The sequence below is a fragment of the Sorex araneus genome, chromosome 1 (assembly GCF_027595985.1).
Source record: "Sorex araneus isolate mSorAra2 chromosome 1, mSorAra2.pri, whole genome shotgun sequence".
NCBI lineage: Eukaryota > Metazoa > Chordata > Mammalia > Eulipotyphla > Soricidae > Sorex > Sorex araneus.
The window spans coordinates 430,716,934-430,742,163 of NC_073302.1; the positions used below are offsets into that span (position 1 = coordinate 430,716,934).

A 25,230-nucleotide genomic window follows, 5' to 3' on the forward strand; every position below is an offset into this window, starting at 1 on the left:
CACTTATCATAGCCATAGATGCACTGTCCTATAAGTATTATTTTACCCTTTTGCTGATTAAAAAGAAGAAGAACCTCAGAAAGGATAGGTAACGTGCGTGCATGCTTTACGTGCACAGCTATGAAGGCTGGGTTTGAGGGCATCTGTAATTAACTATAAATACTTCCACTTAAACCGTGGGTGTAAAGTGTGTCAGTTAGCTTTAACTACACCCAAGAATGGTGAGTTAACAGCTAAAGTCCTGTTACCCACGAGGCCCCGTCCTGAACGGGGGAGACAGACTCACCACTGGATCTCCCTGTTTCCACTACACTCCAGCCATCAGCACTCTGGGTTCACAGAGAACATAAAGCCACGTCCTTTCCAGTGAGGGATAACGGGGCACTAGAGGTAGGTACATAATGGGTTACACACAGAGCTCAGGGCTCCTTGCTCTCTGGGCTTAAGAATGTGTCAGCCCAGGGGCTGGAGCAATAGCACAGCGGGTAGGGTGTTTGCCTTGCATGCGGCCAACCCAGGTTTGATTCCCAGCATCCCATATGGTCCCCTGAGCACTGCCAGGAGTAATTCCTGAGCCAGGAGAAACCCCTGTGCATCGCCAGATGTGACCCAAAAAGGAAAAAAAAATTTGTCAGCCCAGAGCCACCACTCTGTTTGGGTTGAAAATGGCACGAGAACTGCATGCCTTCATTCAAAGGAGTTCATCAGCAGACTCCCTGGAAGTGAGCTAGACCTGCCACCGAAGTGCTGCTGCATCCACCTCCAATGGATGTGCCAGAGTCAGTGGCATGGACCAGACATTTGTGCCCACCTGCCACTCAAATTCATAAACTGAAATTCTAAGCCTTGATGAAGATGGAGTCTCTGAGAGGCAATCGGGTCATGTGGTCGAGTCTTCTTGAATTAATGACCCTATAAGTAGAAAGGGAAATTTCATCTCTCTGTCTCTCTGTCTCTGTCTGTCTCTATCTCTGTCTTTCTGTCTTTCTCTCTGTCTATCTGTCTGTCTGTCTCTCTCTCTCTCTTCCCCACTCCACCCCTCCATGTCAGGATACAAGAAGATGATCGCCTGCAAACCAGGAAAGAGAAAGAGAGTTTTACCAAGAACCCAACCCAGCTGCCACCCTGACTCAAAGTTCCCCACCATGCAACCCTGCAGTCAGTTCTCTGAACCACTCTGTGCACGAATCCTTGCTATAGCAGCCTAAGCAGATCACGGCCCTGCTTCCCCAACTCTCACTTCTCAGTGCTAGCAAGAGAGAAGGGCGTGTCTGTAACCCACGCTGGGGCCAGAGAGTCTGTGCCTTCCTCCTGCTTCATATGCCCAGTTGCAGGGTTGAGGGGTCATTCATCGGGAATATCAGTCAATCCTGAAAATAGAAGACAGTCGTCAATGGCTTCCAGAACCCATCCAGTGACTGTTTCTGAGTCTTCTTGCTCACAAAGACAGGTGGACCGCATGCATGGGCATCTGAAGCTTGCTTTGTGTGGAAGATGGTGGAGGAAAAGGTTGAGCCACAGCTCTTGGGTCCCTGGAGTCATCAGGAATTGAGTACCCCAAATCATGTGGTCAATGGGCCCGGCCAAGTTGGCAGAGGCTAGGCTGCAAAGTCAGGTGCACGTGTCTCCCAAATCTACGCTGCTTCCAGCATGCTCCACTGCTTTTCAGACCCGAAGAAGGTTGATCAGTGGCTCTTTGCTGAACCTACACGGGAAGTAGTGCTGGGCCAGACTACTGTCTTTGTTGTGAAACTACCCTGCATTTTTAGTGATCATTGGAATGAAGATAAAGAGGTGCACTGATCAAATTTGCAGACAAGTTACAGGACTCGTGAAGGTCAAGTGGGACACTTTGAGCAAAGTCATACGATGTCACTTACTCAAGGCTCCACACACTAATGAAAATGACACACAGTTCAAAACTCTCCCAGCAGGCCAGAACAGGGTCTCTAGTGTACACCAACACAAAATTTAAGGTAATAAGTTTGAGTTCAAAATTTGGGCTCCAAAAATATCAATGGATAAACTGCCAGATGGGAAAAAAAGGTCATATAAAGCATATAAAGCAAGTGTAGTTTCAAGAGCAAGTAGCTTCAAGACCCCTGAGTTATGACACAGCCATAGGAAGGGGCCCCCCCTAGCACTTCAGGTGCCTGAGTGCCACCACCCTGACACATAGTGAATTCGGAAGGACTTTGCTCCCATTCTCCTTAGATACAAAGTCAGGTCAACCAAGGGGCTGAGTAGCCCTTAGCGAAGCACTGAAAAGAGAAACGACCTCCTGCTGGTGCTCTGAAAATCCAGCTGTTCCTCTTGCAGCAACTCACAAAGTGGCAGCCTAACTCCTGTCACTTCTTCTTTGGACAGAGGTGGGAGGTGAATACTGTCTTCACAGAAGATGAAAGGAAAGGGGTGAAGGGAGAAGAGAGAAGCAGGCAATCTGCAGCCAAAGGGCAACCATTTGTGCCTGGGAGACAAGTCTCCCTCTCCTCTTGCATTTCACTTTGATGTTATCTTTTTCACCTTTGTGAAACATCAGCACCTTCTGACCAAAGACAACAGGAAACCAACCAAGTTAAATGGCGGTTTCTTCCTAGAAAGGAAGTAAGTGTCTCCTAGGTACCTCACGGGAAATGGAATGTCTGTGGTCCAGACTCCAACTCAGCAAAGGTTCCATCCTCGTCCTCAGGGGAGCAATGCTGCTAACACAAGCCTAACCACCATCATGCATCTCTCACAGGCACAGACTTTGGGAGAAGCTCCTTCCCACTTCTGATGACTGAGCCATTGTTGCAGTACAAATAATGACCTCCGCTCTCTGGCCAAGCATCCTGTGCATCCCTTTCTTCTTTCTTTCTGTTTTTTTTTGTTTGTTTTGTTTTGTTTTGTTTTGGAGCCACACCTAACTGAACTCAGCACTTACTCCTAGCTCTGTGCTCAAGGATCACTCCTGGCAGTGCTTGGAGGGGGAGGGCGTGCATATGTGGTTCCTGGGATCAAACTAAAGTCAGGGCACGTAAGGCAAGTGGCATGCCTGCTATACTATCTCTCTAGATGTCTCATCCCTCTTTTGAAACTCAGAAAACCAAGTTTAAAGTGGGAAGATGAGGATAGCACTGTCACACTATCTTCCCCTTGTTCATCGATTTGCTCAACAGGCACCAGTGACGTCTCCATTGTGAGACTTGTTACTGTTTTTGCATATCGAATACGCCACAGGTAGCTTGCCAGGCTCTGCCGTGCAGGCAGGATACTCTCAGTAGTTTGCCGGGCTCTCCGAGAGGGATGGAGGAATCGAACCCAGGTCAGCCACGTGCAAGGCAAACGCCCTACTTGCTGTGCTATCGCTCCAGTCCGAAGTGGGGAGATAGTGAAGGAAATTAACCCCTACACACTATTAAGGAACTCCCCCCAGGACTCTTAAATGTGTGCTCAAGTTGCCTGCTTTCAAGAAGTTGGCAATGAAGAGGGTATAGGCAATGTATAGACCAAACTCAAGTCAACAAATGAGATACTACAAAGAAGTCCTTGGCAGTATGAATCAGGAAAGTGTCTCTGGGTGTATTCTACAATCGTGATGCAAAAGGCCTGGCTAGCATCCGGCATGCAGAGTGGACTACTTGTCAAATAGACCCATGAGCCTGGGGGCGTGTGGGGGGGGGGTGGGGGGGATGAAAACTCTTCCAAGCCTCAAAATTTTTCAAATTTGCAAAACTGAATCTTGGCATAAAACCTCTGGCAACAGTAGATGATGGTGAGATGGGGGTATGCTTAGACGTCAGTGCTCTCTATTTGGCCACAGGCCCTTCCGTTACCTCTTTCTTTTGAACATTCTGTGCAAAGAGCATGGTGGGATTCAAGCAGAACTTCGATTACATCTCACCTCCTAGAGGCAAAGCAAATACTATTTCACTCCATCGACAGCCATAAATATCAATCCAGGTTTTCCCAACTCTTTCATGCACTTATTTTCAAGTTGCCAAGATGCATTCACACTTGCTAGTTATCCGTCCAGGAAACAGAAATGACAGAAAGAAGAAGGAGTGGCAGACACCTTTTCCTGAGAGCAGGTCTCGGTATACAAACACTCATTTTCTCCAAACATGCCCCTCCACCCAGTCACGGGCCCCTCAACTGCCAAGGCTCTCTGCCTAATAGGCCCCATCAGCAGCCTCAGGATGCGCCTTTCTGCAATCTTCTCATCTGAGCCTCTTCAAGCCATCTGAGAACCTAGAGGTCAGTGGGAAGTTTCAAGCTGGGAATCTAAGATCGTAGGCAAAGGACCCTCAGCTGCAGGAGGGAATTTCCTATCATTGTCCCAAACTCTGGGGCTGGAGCAATAACACAGCGGTAGGGCATTCGCCTTTCACATGGCCGACCCGTGTTCGATTCCTCCGCCCCTCTCAGAGAGCCTGGCAAGCTACCGAGAGTATTGCACCTGCATGGCAGAGCCTGGCAAGCTACCCATGGCGTATTGGATGTGCCAAAAACAGTAACAAATAAGTCTCACAATCGAGAGACATTACTGGTGCCCGCTCGAACAAATCGATGAGCAACGGGATGACAGTGACAGTGACAGTGACAGTCCCAAACTCTGAAGCCATTTTAGAGAGGCCAGTGTTCACCCACCCTTGGCACCATGTCCTGAGCAGAACACGGGCAGAGATACCCTAAGCAGCCCGGATCAGCAGGGATCACTCTACTTTGGTCATGCCCAGGGTTCACTGTGGTTTGGTTACTTCCTTTTTTTGAACTCCAGGCCCTGTCCGCTGCCCACCGCAAGGAAACAAGTTGCCTCCAGATAAACTAAAAAAAATATGTTGCGTCTTTTGCAGAGAGCAGCTGCATGAATACATCACGGACTGTATGTAGTTGGGAGGGCTGGCTCCAGGGGCTTACAGAGTTAAAAGCAGAAACCCCTTCATCTCTGGAGGAATTCTGAAACTCAAAATACCTTCCCTGTACCCTAATGTTTCTCCCCAAGAGAGTCCTCAGTTCACCATTTTTTGGTTCATTTTGGGGGCTCTATCCAGAGATGCTCAGGGCTTACTGCTAATCCTGGATTCAGGGATCATACCTGGAAGTGCTTTGGGGAACTTAGGAGTGCCAGGGATCAAACCTGGGTCAGCTGTATGCACTTACCTACCTTACCTCCTTACTGTACTATCTCTCTGGCCCAAGTATCACCATTTTTGTTGGTGATTCCCAAAACAGAGAAAATCATCATTCCCCAAAGCAGCCCTGCAATTTCGCAGCAAACACACTATTTTGGGAAGCAGGGGGACATGAAGAATTGAGAAATTGAGATCCTTTTCTCCCCACACCTTGCTACACCAAGTGGCTTATCTTCTCCAGTTCCCATACATAAGAAACCCAAGCACCTACAAGTCCTGCCACTAGGAACTTACACATCTCCTATGTCCACAAGGGGTTAGCATATTACCAAGCCTCCATGCTGAATCTAAAAGTATTTGATGCTAGCTGGGGGTAGACCATATGCCTTGCATGTGCAAGGCCCTGGGTCTGATCATCACACATACACACACACACACACAAACACACACACACACATCAATAAAAGACTTAATTTTGACGAATAGATTGACTATGTTCTTTCCCCACACACTGAAAAGAGAGAAAGAACATGCTCCAGGTGCCTATCATGTATGAGTTCTGGGGTCCTCATCTTGTGAGGGCGAAACTGGTGCCATGAAAAGCTGTAGCTAACATTAAGTCTCAACTAGGCCTCAGTTTCTGTTTCCCCAAAGCAGGACTTACAGTTTCTGGTAAACTCCCCGTTGAATAATTTGCCTAGATAAGGAACCGGGCAGGTGGGTCTGGCTAGTCATGAGGGGTCACTGCACCCTCCTTAGAAAGTTACTAATTGGTACTGGAAACTGTTGTCTAATTGTTGACCACTGTTGCAATAGGACCGATGCTAAAAATAGACCAGTACATAAATTGCTTCTTAACACTGAGCCCTATATAAACTGCTTGCAATTTGGAGTCAGGGTCCTTGTTAAGACTCCACTGTGTTGAATGAGACTTGGACCTTAGCTCGAGCTAGCAATAAAGTTCCTTTGTTTTTACATTATCGTGTGTGGACTTGGTCTCTCCGCAATTGGGGATCTGAAACTCAGGCACAACAATCTGATGCCAGGCTGCAATGGCCCCGGGATTCCCTATAGAGGGACTTTTCTTCCCTACCAGCATTCAGATTTGACAAGATTTCTCATGAATCTTCTTTGAACCAGCCAGACCTATTGAGTGAGTGACCAGATCTTCCCCCCACAGACCTTGAGAGTACAGACTGGCCCCTTAGAAATGATATATAGACAGGACATCATTTCCAAAGGGCAAGATCAAAGCATGAATGATGTTTTCCCCAACTGGGGGAAGAGCTCCCTTGGTTGATGGTGCAGCATGCTCATCAAACATGGGGTGCAGGTGCCAAGGGCGGGAGCAAGCTAGTACCCAGGACACAGGCTTGTCCTCCTCTATTGCTGATTTCAGATTTACAGAATATTCCAAGACCTGGACCATAAAGGAGACTTCAACACTACAATGCCACTTATGAAGGCTACAGAATCAAAATTAAACAAATGGACAACAAACTAAAATGTTTCCTTATGGCAAAAGAAACACAGGCTAAATCTAAAAGACAGCTGAGTGGGAGAAAATATTTGCACTGGACACATCTTATCCAGGATACATAAAGTACTCACAAAGATCAATGAAAAAAAAAAAACCCATCCAAAATGGGGAGAAAAAATAAACAGACACTTCTCTGAGGAAGAACGATGAATGGCCAATAGGCACATAAAAAAAATGTTCAGGACTCTGTTTTTTTTTTATTATTATTATCCCTTAGAATTAAGGAAATCCAAATCAAGACAACAATGAGCTATCATCTTACACCAGTGAGAATGGCACAGAGCAAAATTACTGGGAACAATCTGTGTTAGTGTAGATGTGGTGAAAAAAGGAACTCTTATCCACTGCTGGTGGGAATGATGTCTAGTTCAACCCTTATGGAAAACAGCATGGAGAGTTCTCAAAAAACTCAGAATCAAGCTGCCATCTGACCCAGCAAATCCTCGGGAGAGACATACATTCAGAAGGACATATGTACAACATTATGCACTGCAGCACACAGGACATTAACTAAGATTCAGAAGCAATCTAAATGTCCAACGACAGATAAGGGGTTCATGAAGGTGTGGTGTATATACACAAAGGAATACTACACAGCTCTAAGGAATGATAGAACTATGCAATTCATGCCAACATGGATGGAAATGGGAGATATCATGTTAATGAAGTAAGCCAGAAGAAGGACAAACACAGGATGATAGCACTCACCATGTGGTATTTAGAATAACTAGACTCGGGAATGTGATGGTTTAAAAAGGGGGTGCCTAGGCCATCCTTGGCCCCAGAGTACAGGGAGAAGAAGGAAAGAAATAGAGTGGATGGGTGGAGGAAGAAGAGACAGATAAGAAGCAATGGTGAGGGGCTAGGGGAACAGGGTTAAGGGGATTCATGTACATCGGTGGTGTTAAGGAATGATAGCACCAACTATCCAAGCCACTGAGTCAACAACACTGAAATCATAAGACCAAGCTTTAACAGCTGAACTTTAAAAGTTTCCTACAAGATGGCAGGTTGAGGAGGGGTGTGTGTGGAAGGGTGGGGGGGTGCACGATATGGGATGGATCCTGTGAACATTAGTGAAGGGAAGTTGACATTGGTGACGGGATTGCTGTTGGAACATTGTTAAGTCTAAACCTCAACTATAAATATCTCAGTGTTTTAATAAAATGAAATTAAAATAAACAAATAAGTTGTATCTAGAGTTGAAGAAAATTGTTGAAGGTGCTTTGGATCTCTATGTTGGCATGCTGCAGCTACTAAAGAAATCTGGCTCACTGCTCTTGTAAATAAAGTTTCAGTAGAATAGCAGAAGTCCAAAACATAATAATAAATTCTGCCTTTTTTCCTTGCTCATGCCATGAGAGTCTGCTGCTCAGCATCCCTGGATGAACCCTCTGAACATCTGGAAAGAGTGAGAACCTTCCAGAACCTGAATGCCTACACGGGTCTGTGGCAATTACAAGCAAAGTATTTGAGAGCGCCTGCTTCACTCCGGATGTGGCCCCCTGGATGTCTCTGTGGGTCCCTGTGATTCTTTGCCCAGCTTCTGCCAGGTCCCAGAGGACTCCAAAGAGAACTCAGAGGTCAGTGGCATGGATAAGTGCTGACACAAAGCTGCCAGGAACACAGCCCTGTATCCGCCGGCCTCCTGGTCACCTCTGCCGGCAAATCCCACGGGCACCTCATTCATCATTCACGCAGAGGAAACGTCCCCCTCACCTGCCACTCCCCCCTCCCCTGACCCCAATCACTTGTCAGTCTGGCTTGACCCTGGGGATTGCATCTTCCACCAACGTCTGAAATGGACCCCACCAAGGCAGCCCCAAACGCCAGCTTCCCGTCTTCTCCACCACCCTGCACACTCTCTGCCAGCTTCATCTTCTAGGAGACCCCTCTGACTTCTTTGCTAAATCCTCCATCTCTTCGGCCCTTTTCTCACTTCCCCTGGCTCCCTACAATGGTCTTCTGGCCACTCTGTATCTGTCTGGTCTCCAGAGTGACCCTTCTGCATTGTAGATCTGGCCTTGCTGATTCTCTCCCTGCCTCCAAGCAACCCCCCAGGCCTGGCCACTGCCCACCAGATAAACCCCTCAGAGGACACTGTTTCTCGTCCTTGCCTGGTGTCTACATACAAAACTGGGTTCATGTCTGACCTCACTCCTCACTCTCTGGGTTCATATACAGCCTCACACCACACCCTCCTGGAACCCCTGCAGACATGTCACATTCTGGGTGCACTCCCCTTCCCATGCCTCCACCTGGGGCCTCTTCCTCATGTCAAGCCCTTTCACCCTTCCCAGCACTCTCCCAGAATTGGCAGGATGAAGGTGCCCCCAGATCCATCCCAGGAGACCTCCACAAGCCCCTAGAAGAGGACCCTTCTGATGAATCCTCAGTCAGCCTCGTCACTCACATTTCCAGTCTCTGTGAATCCGGGTGCTGTGTCGACTCTGAGCTTGGGTCTGGCACCTAGAAGGACTGAGTCTTTCCCTCCGGGCCACCCAACTCTTGCAGAGTATCTAGCACATTAGAGCCACTCGGCAAGTCTTGACCACAGGACAGCAACAGATGAATGGATTGCTAGGTTCCTTTGTGAAATGTTCCTAAATATCACAGCTTCCTCTCTAGCTCAAGTGTGTAAATATATGTGTGCAGAGCCAAGGGAAAGAAAGGCTTGAAAAGAAACCATAATAACTCTTCCTCTTCCTCTCTCTCTCTCTCTCTCTTTTAAATTTTTTTTGGTTTTTGGGTTACTCCTGGCGATGCTTAGGGTTTAGTCCTGGCTCTGCACTCAGGAATTACTCCTGACAGTGCTGGGGGAACACATGGGATGCTGGGGACTGAACCTGGGCCGGCCGTGTGCAAGGCAAATGCCCTACTCGCTGTGCTATCGCTTCGCCCCATAATGACTCTCTCTTCCACCCCAGGTGGCTCTTCGCTGCTCTTTGCCAGGATTGAAACTATCCCTCCCAGGTCTCCCTCTGCAGACTCAGGCCTCCGCACTCCTGCACTAACCAGACCCTCTCTCAGGCCCCACTGTCCACCTGGGGTCGCCTGACTCTTGGCAAGCTTTGATCACTTTCCGCTCTTCCCCGAGATGGGCAAACATGCGGCACTGGGTCAAAGTGTCATGACAACAGGCCCACGCCCAGATTTTACTCTCTGACCTGGGTTCTGTCTGACCTTATGCGATGGTGGGATCTTCCCGCAGATGCTGCCCTGGTCTTTGGATGGATGCATGACCTATGGATGCATGACCAGGTCTGTCCTCACTCCAGCCAGAACTCCTTCCTTCTCACTCCCAGACTAAAGAAAGCTTTGGAGGCCAAGCCCAGAGCAGAAACCTGTTGGTCAGCTATTCAGTAGACCTGAGATTCATAGCGAGGTCCCCCTCTTTCCTGGGCAGCCCCTAATACTTCTTTAATTGCTCTGAAAATGAAAACCTCAGGATTAGTTTGCAGAAGGAGAAAAACAGGCCTTCAAACGTTTGAGCCACATTTCCGACAAGCTCCATTCAGAGGCCACGGTAACTTACATAAATGATTTCCTATTACAATTGTCACTGCCACAAGACAGCATGCAGCCTCCTGTAAGGGCTCTCTTTGTTGTTTTCTGTACAGATCACTCAAAAAGAGAATCAAATACAGTCTGAGCAGGAGAACAAAACCCACACAGCACCCATAGACTCAAACTCCCCTTCCTCAGAACTTGGGAGAAGGCAGCCAGAAAAGGCAACGAATGGTCCCCCAGGCCTGAGTTCTCTCCCTCCTGCTCTGTTTCCAGTGGCTTCTGTGCCACAATAAATACAATCCTTCCCCCCCACACACACCCCCACAAAACAAAAAAAAATGAAAGCCAACCATTTATGAAGAAGAAATGAAGTGGCAATTTCCCAGCATGGTTAGAAATCAATACATGCCGTCATCAGCATTTCTCTTTCAAGGGGTGACTGCCTCACTTCTCCAAAGTCAAGAGTGACAGAGTTCCCATGCTTGACTTACAGCTGCTTCATCATCGCACGAGGTTTTTAATTTAAAATGCACTGCAGTTGGGTTCGAACTCAGCTGGGACTTGATTTACTGCTAATTCATTTCTCCGATTCCTATAATTCTAAACTCAGTCACCAAACAGTTTAATGCTGATAGAATCACCAAGGCGAGGCTTTATGAATGAGCGCCGGGGGAATATTATGAGGGACTGTGAGCAACTGTTACTTGCTTTGCAAAGGAACACGTGTTTGGGGCAAAGCTGGTCTGAGGACCTATACCTTGAGAATAAGGGTGACTGGCCACGCTCCCCCGCAAGTGATCCAAACCCAAATGCCACCAGAGTGATCTCCCATCCCAACTCCCTCAGGAGCACATGAGTCACTACCTATCCAAGAGGAATCCTAAGAAGTGAAATGCTTCCCACGGGAAAGGAGTCACTTTGCTCTCCAGGTCACCTCGGTGGGTAAAAAACCATGGATTTACAATCTCATTAGAAACCTTCTACCTCTCCGGGGCAGTAAAGTTTCCTTCCAGAGAGAAAATCTGTTGAAATCATCTAAAATCCAGGGGGCTGTCTCTCACTAACTCCAGACAGCTTTGTGAATGCAGACCATTTCTCTGGCCAGCTATATGGATGCCTCTCCTCCCCTCAGCGTGGCTGAAAAACACATATTGAGAAGGGAAATATCATTACTCACGTGGCTTGCAAACATCCATCTTGCTCTATTACATGCTACTGAAAAGTGCTACTTGTTGAACGCATTTCCACAAACCTGTCAAGCTGCCATCACATGCCTTGAAATGGTCCCTTTGGAAAATCAACATCTGAAGGCACTTACAATCACCAGCAGCTCCTAAGAACTCGCAGCTATTTCTGGGACTTTCAAAAACAATGGCAAAGACAAGAGGAAGTCATTGCCTCTGAACCCTGACCCCCCCACCCCCCACCCCCGCTATCCCTGGTCCACATGGAATAGTAGATTCTTTCTCCTGCTTTCTCTTTTTCTCCAAACCAAATTCCAACCAGCTTCCAATTGCAAGCTAGCATCTCCCAAAATACTTTCTGCCAAATACTGGTTCTAGGAGTTAACCACAGGTGTCCATGCCACCACCCAAAGGTTTCAGCTTATTTTTTCATATAAACTGAAAAAGTAACAATTGATGGAATTGGCTTTGCTATTGCCTTTCACCTGCATCTTTCCTTCCTCTTAAAGGAAGCTACAGGCTGGAGCAATAGGACAGTGGGAGAGTACTTGCTTTATACACTACCGAGTCAGGTTTGATTTCTGGCATCCTATATGGTCTCTCAGCACCACCAGGAGTGATTCCTGAGTGTGGAGTCAGGATTAACCCTTGAACATCGGTAGGTGCGACCCAAGCCCCACCCCCTAAAAAAAGAAGACAGAACTTAAGGTATTTTCAAGAATGACTTGGCCATGAAATACTTATTCCTTGGAGGAACTAACCATCTTTGGAAAGTTCTGGAAAATGCAGTTAGGTTGTCCTTCTGAAACTATTGGTGCCTAACTACACAGTGGATTTGACCTGGAGAACAGGAATTCCACCCTATAGGAATCAAGCTTCCAGCCACCTCCATACCATCACTGCCCGGGTCATTTTAGAATGACCAATGGGCTCAGCAGCCAGAGACCTGGTTCATCGTAATACTCTGAAGTAGTAGCCCTCCTGGAGAGGAATTAACCCCACCATTGCCCAAGACAAACCCCAACCTGACCCCACAGTGGCTGGTTTGCTCTCCCCTCATTTGACCACGCACACGCTGAGTCTCTATGCTCCCTCCTCTAAAGCTTTATTCTGTGGACCTAGCCACTATTCCACGATTACTCCCTGTGTAAGAGGCCCTCCGTGGGGCCCCAAGTCTACAGCCAAAGTCAGGAAGGGCCACCCTCAATCTAACCTTGAAGGGGAAGACTCACTCCCATGCTATTGTCATCTTTGCTACCACCCACAGCGGCCTCCTCCCCACTATTGCATAGTCTGAATTATGGTCCTGAGTATAAGAGACACAGCTTCAAGCAGGGGCTGGACCTGGCCCTCTGGAAAGCAGAAACGTCCAGCAGCTATGTGAAAAGGGACACATGTCTCCAAAGCCGTGAGCCGCCCCATCCACCAGCGGATGCATTTAGGAGACTACAAAGACAGGGGTGCAGAGGTGAGCAGCGAATGGCGGGGAGAGCAGTCGCAAGCACAGTATCCTTTGCTTTTGCCTGACCCTCGGGACTTCAAAGCCATGGAGAGACAGAGAGACACAGAGAGAGACAGAGACAGAGGCAGAGACAGAGAGGAAGGGAGGGAGAGAGGAGTTTTAATTTAATTTATTTATTTATTTATTTATTTTTTGCTTTTTGGGTCACACCCAGGGATGCACAGGGGTCACTCCTGGCTCTGCACTCAGGAATTACCCCTGGCGGTGCTCAGGGGACCATATGGGATGCTTGGAATTGAACCCCGGTCGGCCGCGTGCAAGGCAAACGCCCTCCCTGTTGTGCTATCGCTCCAGCCCCAAGAGGAGAGAGTTTTTAAAAGGGTAAGTAAATGCAACAACTCACAGACAGTGTGTTATGCAGACAGGAGCTTTTAAGCTAGAACAGAGGCAGCGCTCGCTCAGGCCTTATCCCCAGTCTCCAAGCAACAGGGACCCTGAGCCATCATATGCCAGCGTGTCTGAGGCAGCAGAGCATGACCTGGAAGGGCACTTGGGGGGAGGCTAATAAGTCCGAATGTCTGGGGAGGCTTCCTGACATGTGACTGGCCCCTTTCTCCGTATGAGCCAGTATGATTTCTGTGCCTGAGGAAGCCACAGTGGACCTGGCTATGGCCACCACAGAGACATGCTGGGCAGTGGGGACAGGAGGACAGGGTTCCGGACAGTCCGTAACTGAAGGCCCCTGTGCCATTTCACTGACTCTACTCTGAAACCCCACACGTGCCCAGTTTGGAACCCATGAATCCCAACGGCCAAACTTCAGTGTCTGCCCAGCCACACCTGACTTCTTCCCTTCAAATCTGGATGTCACCCAGAGTGGCCCCAGGAGAGCCTCCTGCTAGTAACTCCACTCCTCAAGGTCTTGCTCCCCTTCTTCCTCAGGGGCAAAGGCTGGGCTCCTACAAGGGGAACACCATGGGGCCCACCAGGTTGGGGGCTCGGACCCCCCAGGTTCATGCTCTCAATATCACCAACCCCAGAGGAGGGGGAGACCCTGTCTCCTGGGGTGAACAGCATCCAGAGACAGTCCATCAGGCGATGCTGTGCTTCCAGCCTCTTCTGAATCCCTGTGTCCATCCATCACTTGATCATCCTAGGCCCTGAGCCAGCAGCTGGCATTGCTCAAAAAGCAGTGCCCAGGTTAGGGGAACATTCTTTCTTTCCCTTGCCTGTCCCTTCTCCCCTTTCCCTTCAGTCCTGCTCCCCTAAAGAAAGTGATTCCACACTAGCCTTTACCTCAAGCTACTTTCTAGGGACCCTAAGTCAAACCTAAACCCGAAGTGGGGCAGACGGGTCCAGGGAACAAGGCCCCAGAGTTTGCCATAGTTTTTGCTAGAACATTCCTTCCTGTGTCTACCCATGCATTCAAGCACCATAGTACATTTTACCTGAATACAGACTTCCACCTTATACACAGCAAAGCGTTCCACAGACCCTAGTACTATGTATGTCCCCCAGAACATTGCCAGGAGTCGCTCCTGAACACCGGGTCAGGAAGAGTTCCTGAACACTGACAGAGGTGCCCCACCGCAAAAAAAAAAAAAAAAAAAAAAAAATTTCATGAATGAACTAACAAAAACCATTGCTTTAAATCAGTGACCTAAATCAATCTTCCTTTTAGAAATAGTTAACACTGAAACATAAAGTGATTTTTCCCTATGAACCCCATAGCTGATAAATAACAGAGCTGGGAGAAACTACACCCCTGTCTCCAAAACCACACATGCTCTCTGCTCCCAAGACTGGTGCTTTTTAACCAGGAGAACACCGTGCTCTAGAACATCCCAAAGCCTGGGAAGGCACATGCTTGCCTGCACCCAAGCTCTCACAGCAAACCCTCTGCAGCTTTGGAGGGACAGGGCACCAGTGCTACCACTAGAGGTAACCAACTTCCCATCACACAAAATTCTTTTTTTTTCTTTTTGGGTCACACCTGGCATGCACAGGGGTTGCTCCTGGCTCTGCACTCAGGAATCACTCCTGATGGTGCTCAGGGGACCATATGGGATGCTGGGAATCGAACCTGGGTCGGCCACGTGCAAGGCAAACGCCCTACCCGATGTGCTATTGCTCCAGCCCCCCATCACACAAAATCTTACAGGAACATCCAGTCTCCGCAGAATTGCCAGGGCCCTAGGACCTCAAACCTGTGTGGCATGTACCTTGGCCAACCTGTTTTTGGTGAATCCACATTTACATTCACAACTGGGAGAAGACACACCCAAGTGCTCTTTCTGCATCAGTCTCTCCTGGGGATCCACAGACTTTTAAGGGCCTGAAAGACTCAAAAGTCCTGTGGCAAGGGTCCTCCTGAGTTTGCCTTCATACTCAGGTTTCTCCAAGGGACTTGACCATGGACATGTGCATAGGGCCAATCCATTCGGTCCCACTGGAAACACTTCAAAATCTCTTTAGCAGGTCTGAGATGGAGCGGACAAAGATACGCTCTGTCTCGAATCAGTGTCATTCATGTGGCTGGTTAGCGGCGCGTCCCCATGGTCTGCCCTCTTCCCACTGCCTAGCCTGGCCAGCAAAGAACAACATGCAGTGGGCGACTCCGCACTGCCCATTGTCCCTTCTCTTTTACCGCTGGGCCCTAAGCCAGGAATAGTCTGTTCCCTTCAGTTACTCCACACAGATGCACGCAGACCCGACAGCCCAATGGCAGATGGGAGTGTTCACGGTCCAGGCGGGGACGCCTTGAACTCCAGCCCTCGTGACTTCACCCTTGGCTGATACTCTTCTTTTTCTGGGAAGACCCGGGAATTGATCCACCCGGCTGCTGCCCTCGGCGCATCGACTGCGGCCCAGACGGATATCCTCTTAGGTAGTGATCTGTTTTGTGTAGGAGTGACAACACATTCCCCAATCCAATTTGCTGTTTGGAATCCTGGTTTGGGGAGGAGGCAGTGGGAGGGGTGGGGGAGAGCAGCGTGGAGCCAGCCAAAGAGGCAGGTCGCCCAGGGGGCCCGGCTGTCTCTATAAAGCAGCAGCCCCTGGCTACTAAGACCCCAGGGAAGGGGACCAATGACAGTCACAATCTGTAGCTCACCTCTAGCTCAGGGGAATTTACACCTTGTGCAAAGGGGAGCCAAGTTAATGCTGCACGGTGGGGGAGTCGGTCCTGGGGAGGCCGAAAGTACCAGATAACCACAGGCAGTTAACTAGCAGCTGTTTTCTGAAACACCCAGGCCAGAGGCTTGGACAGCCCAGGCCCAGGCTCTAGCCAGGTCCCGGTCCCCAAGGGCCTCTCCTCTGCTCACACATCTCAGAACCCAGATGTAATTCCTTGCCCCGTGCCACACTTCCTCCAAGTGTGGAGGAAGCTTTGCCCTCACACAGCCTGCAAGGCCCACACCCTGAGTTCATCTCCCCTGACCCCACAACGTGGTAAATGGGCCAGGTACCCCCATTCCTGGCCTGTCATCCTGAGGCAAAGATAGTTCTCCCTGCCTCTGGGCCTCCCAATCTCGAACCCGAGGGCCAAATGAATGAATGAAACCATTTGAGTATGGAGCAACCACTTCAAGCACCCTTCCCGAGGAATGGAAAGTTGTTGACAACTCCACGGGTGCTCTGCGCCTTTCCAGCCCTGTTCCTCTCCCACCAAAAGGGAATCAACCTCCCAAGAGGTGATCCAGTGGGTAAGGCACTTGCCTGAGGCACAAGAGTCTGGATCAATCCCCAGTACTGCACGTGGGGTCCCCCAAGCACCTCCTGAAGTGATCCCTGAGCACAGAACCAGGAGTAAACCCTGAGCACCACTGGATGGCCCCCAAAGAAGGATGAGGATAAAGATGATGATGATGATGATGAGGAGGAGGAGGAGGAGGAGGAGGAATATGACAGGAACCTGCAACCCCCACCTGCCAGGGAAAAGAGGATCCTATTGCTGTGATACCAGCACATCTGAAGCAGCTCCGAGGGAGAATCAGATTCCTACCTGTACTCGACTCAGCACCTGGGCCTAAAGCAGAAATGGGGGCAGCACCCATGCCCTTCTCACAGGCCTATCTGGGAGTAAGTGGGAGTGACCCCGTGAGGTCAGGGCTGCCCCAGACTTAAGCACTTGCTGGAATGATCCATGCAAGTTCACAGGCCCTCAAGGGTCAAGGATGAATCTTAGCCCCCTTTGATGAATGGGGAAATGGAGGCTCAGAGAAGAAAGGTTTGCCTGAGGTCCTTCAGACCATCGTGGGGATAAAGCAGATATTCTGACCTCCCCCTCCACCCCACCCCCACCTCGTTGCTATAGGGTAGGGGCTCTCCCACACCTCTCCCCTGGGGCTGACCCCTAGAAGCTGACCCAGAATAGACAACTCATAGAAGAGTTGTGATCCTGCATCTCAGAGGCGCCGGAGGAGGTGGGATCTCCCGGTTCTTCTGAGGACACGCTCCTCTCCTGCAAACATCTGCAGGGACGCCTCCCCCAGCAACACTCGCTCACTGCATAGTAGCCATCAGCCCCCTCACTCCTGCTCTTCTTCCCCAGCCCCCTCTCCTCCTGGGGACCCATCCTGAGGTCCTCCTGCCCCTCCCAGAATGGAAAATAGGGGGTCCTGATACCACATGCTGGATATTCAGAACTGACCCAGACTCCCTGGGGACCCCAGGCTCTGCTTCCCAGCTATCTCAGGCTATGCAAGGAGGCAGCCTCCCAGCCCCCCTCTGTCCCCCATGTGGAGAACAAGGCTCTGGGCTAGGAACTAGGGTATCCTGCTTGCCTGTGCTTTGCAGCTCTGTCTCTTACCACTTAGCCACAGAGACACACACCCCCCCTTCCGTCTCCCAGCTGGCTCCTCCTTCCTGCCACCACTCCCAGAATCAGCCAGGGGAGGAAGAGGGTAGGGGGCATACAGACGTCTGCAGGGAGCAGGTGGGAGTCCCGGCTGGCAAGCAGGGGTGGGTGGGTGGGTGGGAGGGGGTGGGCTCTCCGCTTCCAGGGCTCCGCCTGGCCCCAGCTCTGCTCAGTGGAGCCTATAGGGCAATTATCCTAATCATGGGCATCTCCCAACAGCCCTTTGATTTATTAGCGCCACGTCTTTTTAAAATGCCGCTCTTAAATATAAATAACACTTAATCATCCAGCTGTCGTTAAATTCATGTTATATTGATTTCTTGGAGTGCCACAGATTTGAGGGCGAATGGGCTGGCGGCTGCGCGAGCACAAAGCCAAGAGGTGGTTGCACGGGGGACGGGGGGAGGAGGGGAGAAGGAAGGCGGGGTGCGGCGGGGCGAGGAAGGGGGGGGTGACGGAGGGGGAGGCGGGGAGAGGGAACTGGGCGGGGCGGCACCGTAGCCCACAGGACACAGCCCCTGGAGGGGTCCAGTCCGTTTCCTTTCCTAGCCCTGGATCCCGAGGAGAAGAGGCTTTCAAAGGCACACGCACGCAGCACACATCTGTTGCACCGACAAAGGTCCAGCACCCGCGAGCCCCCGACAGCCGCTGCAACAGGTCTGCGCGCGGCTTTGTCCCCGTCTGCCCGCTCCGGGGAAAGGCCCCCTGGCTGTCTGTGCTGTGGCTGCCGCGATTTCTTTGCATGCAAGTCTGGGAGTAACTAAGGAGCCCAGAGCCCTTCCTCACCCCGCCCTCTTCGCGCTCTCGCCCACTTCCGGGACTCCCTAGAAAGCCCCCCCCCCCCGCCCACTCACCCACCCACCCACCCCCAATTCCCAGCAGCCCTCCTGGAGATTAAGAAGATCGCGAGGCGGGCCAGGAGTGGGCTGATTCGGCCAGGCTGAGCTCCGGCGGGAAGCCGCAGCCACCGGCAAAGAACCAGGAGAGCAGGAGAGAAGGATGCAGCCTTCAGACCTGCCTGAGAAGGCTGGGCAGAAAGGCGCGGGGCATCCCGGAGGAATGCGGAGACCAAGAGAGCCCGGGGAGCAGCGCGCCAGGCCTCCTGCGCCCACCTGGATGCCCCGGCTTTGCAACCTGAGATGGAAGGAAGCGTTCCCAGCTTGGGGGCTTCTAGGTGCCCCCCTTTAAGTGCTAAAAGCCTCCGAGAACCGGGAAGGGAGGCCGTAGAGAGTGGCAGACAAGAACACGGTGACCCCATGACATCCCTTCCTCCCTCCATCCCCCCCCACCACCACCACCAAGGCTGGGTCAGAGAACCAGGAGGAAAAAATAAACAAACACCTGCTTGACACAGATGTTAATTAATGCCTGCTTTGTCCCAGAAACCAAATCGGTACCTCACACTTGCTGCGGCAAGTGTGGGCAAGGTTTGAATCCCTGCTTTCAAATGCATAGCTCCAGGCTCGAGCCTTCAAGGTCCGGAGGCCGGAAAGGCAAAGGAGAGAAAGGAGAGGGGAGGTGGGGGCCTTCCAGGGGAGGTCAGGGTCCCCTTCTTCCAGGCCTCCCAGGGGAATGTTTCTCCGGCTGCTCCCCACTATGGCTGGAGTCTTCCCCAGGTGCCTGGGAGAAACCTCCCGGCTCAGGCTTGCACCCAGGGGGGCAAGCGAGAAGGAAGCTGAGGGTGGGTCCTGCCTCCTACATTGCTGGGCTGGCCATCACCCTAGGGTGGGTCCTGTCTCATACAGAGCTGGGCTGGCCATCACCCAGGCTCTTGGGGAAGGCCTGCGTCCATGTGGCTGCGCGTGTGCGATACGCTGCCATTCTTGAGAATGAAATAGTGTGGCTTCCCCCTACCGGTTTCTCCCCGTTGTGAGAACTTTGCTTTATCCCATGCACACTTCCAATGCATCCAGGAGCCTCTCACAGGCACACAGCAAGCAGCGGGCAGCCTTCACTCCCACACAAGGGACATGCTCCTCCCCTCCCCGCACTGCCCAGCCCAGCCCAGCCCAGACCCAGAGCCCTCTTTCAGGGAAAAAAAAAAGGTCTGGAGCGCGCCAAGGGAGTCCTTTCTCCCTGTGTCCATCCTAAGGATTTACAGAAGGAAATGCATAGTCTATGGCCAGCATGGAGGCCCGTCATCAAAACAATGGTGGCTCCTTAACCCGAAAGTTCTAGAAGAGTCTCAGCATGCCTCGCCCCAGACAGGGCACCCTGCAACCCAAAACTTGAGCAGACCACCCCAGATTATCCCATTTGTCGCCAGGCTGCCCAGCCAGAGACAGCGGGAGGAACAGAGGACCTTGCTCTATTTATATTCAACTGCAAAACAATGTTTTATTTAGAGCTGACATTCTCCTGCCCACGACTTTGGTGCAGGGAATAAGTTGCTCTTTGACCCCCCTCCCCCCGCCAAAAAAATAGGAACTGTATTTTTTTTTTAAGCCTTCATCTGCAACCACCTACCCCCATCCCATCTCCTATGTCCTCTGGAAAAAAAAAGTTTTGAAAAGTGAATAACCTGTGTTATTCCAGTCATGGTTAATAATAACAACGATAATACTAACAATAATAATAATGTGACAGGAAGGGGGAAACTCGGGGAATTCGAACCCAGAACCGCAGGCTTCTGCGACGTCTGGGGTAGCCTGGCTCTGGGGGACGCAGGCACACCCAAGGACGCCAGCCTTCTGCTAGGCACTGCCAGCCAGCTCCTAAGAAAGAGGAGCCTCCCTCCCCTACACGACCACGTCCGCCTGGATTCTCCCCGCCCCCCTCGAGTTCTTTTGCTCACACACTCACACCCCGAAAGGTATAAGCCAGGTGTGCGCCCCGCACGGGGGATGCCCGGGCGCCTTCCGCCACGCGTGCGGAGGGCCCAGGAGGACGGGGAAGACGCCCGGGCTCCCGCGCCGCCCCTCCACCCCGTGGGCTCCGTCCAGCCCCCAGCCTGCAGGGCGGGAAGCGGGTCGTGCCTTTGACCGAGGCTCAGCCCGCTCGGTGTCCCCCGGCCCGCCCCACCGGCCGCGGCGCCTTCCCGGGGAGCCGGCTGCACGGTGCTGCCTCTTACCGGGGAGACGCGGAGTCGGTTCCCCACGCGCCGCCCTACGGATCCGCAGCCCCTCCGCCCCCGGGGCCTCCTCGGCGCGCCGGCCACCGCGCGCCCCAACACCCACCGGCCTGGCACCGGTTCTAGCTCCCCCCTAAAAAAAATAAGAAAGAAAGAAAAGGGGGGCAAAAAAAAACCCACATGTCCACTGGCCGCCGGGACAGGAAGGGCGCTGGGCCCCGTTCCCCCTAAGATTTCCCATCACTTCTCCTTTTCTTTCCCGCCCCCATCAGCTCAGAGGAGCAAATGGGGCTGCGAACTGGGGGGACAGGAAAAAAATTGGGGTGGGGGGGTTCATCGCTGGCAGCCGGCTGCTGGGAGGGAGCGGCGGGGCAGGCAGACACCGAATGCCATCCCGCCAGAGCCCCGAAACACAAGTCCGGCGTCCGGATGGCGGGAGAAAGAGCCCGGGCTGGCCCTGCCCCGCCGCGCGGCACCTCCACGGGGGTTCAGGTGGGACGTGGGCAGGTGCGTGTGCGCCGTGTGTGTGCGTGTGTGCGTGTGTGTGTGCTGTGTGTGTGTGCGCGCGCGTGTGTCTGTGTCTCTGTGTGTGTGTGTGTGTGTGTGTGTGCGCGCGTGTGCGTGCCGCGGGCTGGCTCCGGGGCAGCCGAGGACTCCCGGCCCCCCAGCCCGGGTCCCTCCGGCCGGCTCCTTACCTGCGAGCGCCGCTCTGGCCGCCGTCAGCGGGCGCGCCGCATTGACACTGCAGATGGTGTCGGAGCCGCTCGCCGCCTCTCGCCCTCCGCGGAACGTGTGCGTGTGCGCGCGTGCGGCGGCCGCCTCCAGCCCCAGCCCCGAACGCCGCGGACGCTCCTCCGAGGCCGGCCGGGCGCGGGGCGCACCCCCGCCGCCGGGGCTTGACAGCTCCTCCCGCCGCGGCCAAGGTGGGCGGGATGCCCGGCCCGCCCCGACCCCCCCCCCTCTAAAAATCGCAAAGGTCGGGAGCTGAAGAGCGATGATTCCGAGCACCCCCTTCTCCCTCGGGCTCCGGCCGCGGTGGCGGCCGCTCTCGGGGGCTGCTGCGGTGCCGACGCGGGGCTGGCTGGCACACACACACACACACCCCTCCCGACTCCCGCTCTTCGTCCCCACCCCCGCGGGCTGAATGTCCTTGATGCCAGGCGGGCACGGCGGCGTCACTCCGCGCCGCCCATGCTCGCCCGGTCGGGCCGCTGCCCGGGCGCGGCGAGGGCGCGGGGGACCCGCCGGGGAGCGCTCGGGCCGCCGGGACGCGCCTCCCTGGGCAGCGGCGGCCGCCCCCCGGCCGTGCGCGCCCGCCCGCGCCGCGCCTGCCGCCCCCGCCGCGGCCGCGGGACTGAGCGGGCGGCGCCGAGGGGCCGGGGCTGGGGCTCCCCGGGGAGGCGCGGGGCTGCGGCGGCGAGCGCGGCCGCGGGCCGAGCCGGGCCTCCCGGGCGCGCCCCCGGCCCCCCGGGCGGGCTGCTCGCAAAGTTTGCAGGGGGCAGGGAGCGGGGCCGCCGCTGGCTCGGCCGCCGCCGGAGCTCCCGGGCTGCCTGCTGCCGCCGCGGCTCGCTGCTGCTGTGCATTGAAGCCCGGCCAAGCGCTGCAAAAACTCCAGCTGCCTGGCGCTCTCTGGGTCCTCCTCTCCTCCCGCCCGCCTCCCCGCTTCCCTGCCTCCCTCCCCTGCCTCCTCCCGCCCCTCCCCGCCGCCGCCGCTCCCTCCCTAGCTCGCGCCGGCTGCCGCGGAGCTCGCGGCTGACGTCCAGACCCGCGGCGAGCGGCCGGCAGAGGGGGCTGGGGGCGCCGCTCCCCCATCTCCGCGCACACTCCCGCCCCGCTGGCCCCGCCGGCCACCGACCTTGGCCGGCGCCCCGGCGCCCAGAGACCCTCCCGCGGTGGGAGCGGGGGGTGGGGGTCCCTGCGGGACGGAGTGGGGGCGCACACGTGGTGCCCCGCGGACGTTGGGCGCACAAGGTCCAGGAGAGGAGAGCGGCCCCGGATCCTAGCTAGCCCCTTCCCCCTTCACGGAGCGCAGCCCTCGCACCGCAGCGAGGCACCCCGGGACACGCGAGGCGTGGGGTTGGGGAGGGGGTGATGGTGAGAGCAGGGGTGGCCCAGAGCCCTAGAACTGTCCCGGGCGAGTCCAGTCACGTTCCAGTGACAGGCTGACCTGCCCGTCCCTTCTGAGCACCCTAGCTTCCCCTCGCGTGCCCCCTCCCCCCATCGCGGCCCCAAGGCAGGGCAGACTGGAGAAATCCGTAGGACAAAATGAAGGTGTCCCTCGGCTGTGAAGCGGGGAAGAAATTGCCAGGGTGGGAGGGGGCGCCCTCCCAGGGAATGTCACACGTAAGGGAAGAGGGGCACTGAAGACTCACCCCAACTCTGTGTGTTCGCTCCTGTCCTGGTGCCATCAAAAGCTGCCAGGATAAGAACCTCCCGCCCGGGTCAGACTGCTCTCACGGTCCTAGCACCCTCTGAAGGGGTCCTCTGTGGCTTTGGACTTCCTTCTCCCCCCTCTTCAACTTTCCTGTGCCCAGCAACCCGTGCCTTTTATTGCCCCCCCGCCCCCACCTCAGTTTCATGCAGTGACACCCATTCCTACGCCCTCCTGGAGGGGTGATACCTGCAGCCAAATTCGTGAAGTGGGGAGATGGGAGCTGACAGGCACCAAGGTGGGCAGCAGAAGCAGGTCCCACCCACAGAGGACCCGGTTTCAGCGATGCACTCCTGAGGCCGTGCTGCTATGGAGGAGGGGACCAGCCTGGCTGGTGTGTTTGTGTGTGTGTGTGTGTGGGGGGGGTAGGGGGTGCAGGCAGCTCCAGACAGGGGCTGTTAGGCGGGAGGGTTTTCCAGGAGACAGAGAGGAGCCCCTGCAGCCTCTGGCTCATGACTGCGGAGCATGGCCCGGCCCTGGAGCAGCCAGGAGTGATCCTATTAGCTCGCCAGAATACATTGATCTGGCTCCTCTGGTCTTAGAAGCCCTGGATCCCAGACTCTAGATAAAACACACAGTATCAGGTTAGTTTCAGAAGTCCAGAGGAAAACACACAACCAGAAGACAACGGCCCACAGTGGCTGTGGGGGCTTCCATGGGGGCTGGGAAGCCTTTCAAGGGACTCCCCAGGCCGGAAGATGGGGATGAGACCAGAAAGCCAAGAGAGTCACCGGGAGCTGGTCCTGACCCCCTGGAATATGACTGTGCGCCCCCTCCCTTCCCTGGGACTATCACAGAGAAGTGACAGCCCAGAGAGTCACAGCCAAAAGCCTAATGGATTACTTAGGGAATATGGTTCAATAAATGCAGGGGGAGGGGAGGGAGGGGATCTTTCAAACCTCTGTTTGCCACTGGGCTTTTAGGGTGTGCCATAAAAATGCCAGACGGGAGGGGGAGAGAGAAAGCAGCTCTGTCATTGCAACATGTATTTTTAATACAGCGGGGGTGGTTCACCCTTGTAACGTGTGTGTGGTGTGTGTGGTGTGTGCATCTGCCTGTGTGTGTGTGTATCTGTGTGTGCGCATGGAAAGTAGTGAGGTTTGGAGGGTGCACGCATGTGTCTCTGCATGTGGTGTCTGTACGTGTATGTCTGTGTGTCTCTCTGTGTGGTGTTTGTCTCTGATGTGTGCATGTGTGATGCATGTGATGGGGGTGTGTGTGTGTATATGCACACTAGCCTGTCTGTGCATGTGCATGAAACTTACGGAGGATTCCAGGTCCATTAGCTGATGGATGGATGGGAAGTCAGAGGCCTTTTGTGAGCGGTGGCAAATAAAATGTATTTATTATTCTTTATCTCCTGCCTGGTGTGTGGTGTCATTTATTTTCATCGAGAGAAATGAATGCCATGTGGTGCCTGAAGAGGAATGACAGAGCCAGATGACAGGGAAGAGGGGAGCCGCAAAACCTGGTCTGCGAGAGAAGGTGACTCCCCCATTCTCCCGAGGAGGTTCCAGGGACCCTAGGGCAGAGGGCCTTCTCCTGCCTTCCCTCGGGGTTGACGGCAGGGGACAGGTGCTGACAGGTAGGTGCGGAGTCACCGCACATGGCTTCATTCTTTGCAGTGTGGTGGCCCCTTGGGCGTCCTGGGCAGCAGAGGCTGGTGGGATGGGGGGAGAGGGCTGCAGACGGGAAGGTCAAAGGTGGGAATTCTAGTCCCGACTGGTTCTCCCGAGGCCCAGCTCTGAAATTGGGGGCCACTCTCATCACTGTCTGGGGGAGAGTTCCTCCTGCCCCCGGCCCCCTGGAGAGAGCCACACTGCAAGTAGACGCTCTCTGTTCACAGCCGTGTGCCTGGTGGAGTCAGCATTGCTCTTCAGAAAAGCAGGTCCACTGTGACTTAGTGACAGGGCCCAGCGCCATGGGGGCACGGCCATCCTCTGTCCTCCTGACCCTTCTCTGTGAACACGCAGGCAGGGAAATCCGCCTCTGTGGCTGCTCAAAATGGGCCTCTGGCTCTGCCGTTCTAGCTCTCACCCCACCCACTGTCAAAGGGCCTCG

At 53.7% G+C, this 25,230-nt stretch overlaps 1 protein-coding gene across 1 annotated transcript in view; it reads right to left on the reverse strand.

Moving 5' to 3' along the window:
* The window catches only part of PLXNA4 (plexin A4), a 437,848-nt gene extending 415,818 nt beyond the window's left edge, over positions 1-22,030 (reverse strand). Inside the window, exon 1 of the mRNA XM_055136802.1 lies at positions 21,434-22,030. The gene's annotated coding sequence lies outside the window, so the exon portion shown is untranslated. The remainder of the gene's footprint in view (positions 1-21,433) is intronic.
* Between the last annotated feature and the right edge of the window lie 3,200 nt (positions 22,031-25,230).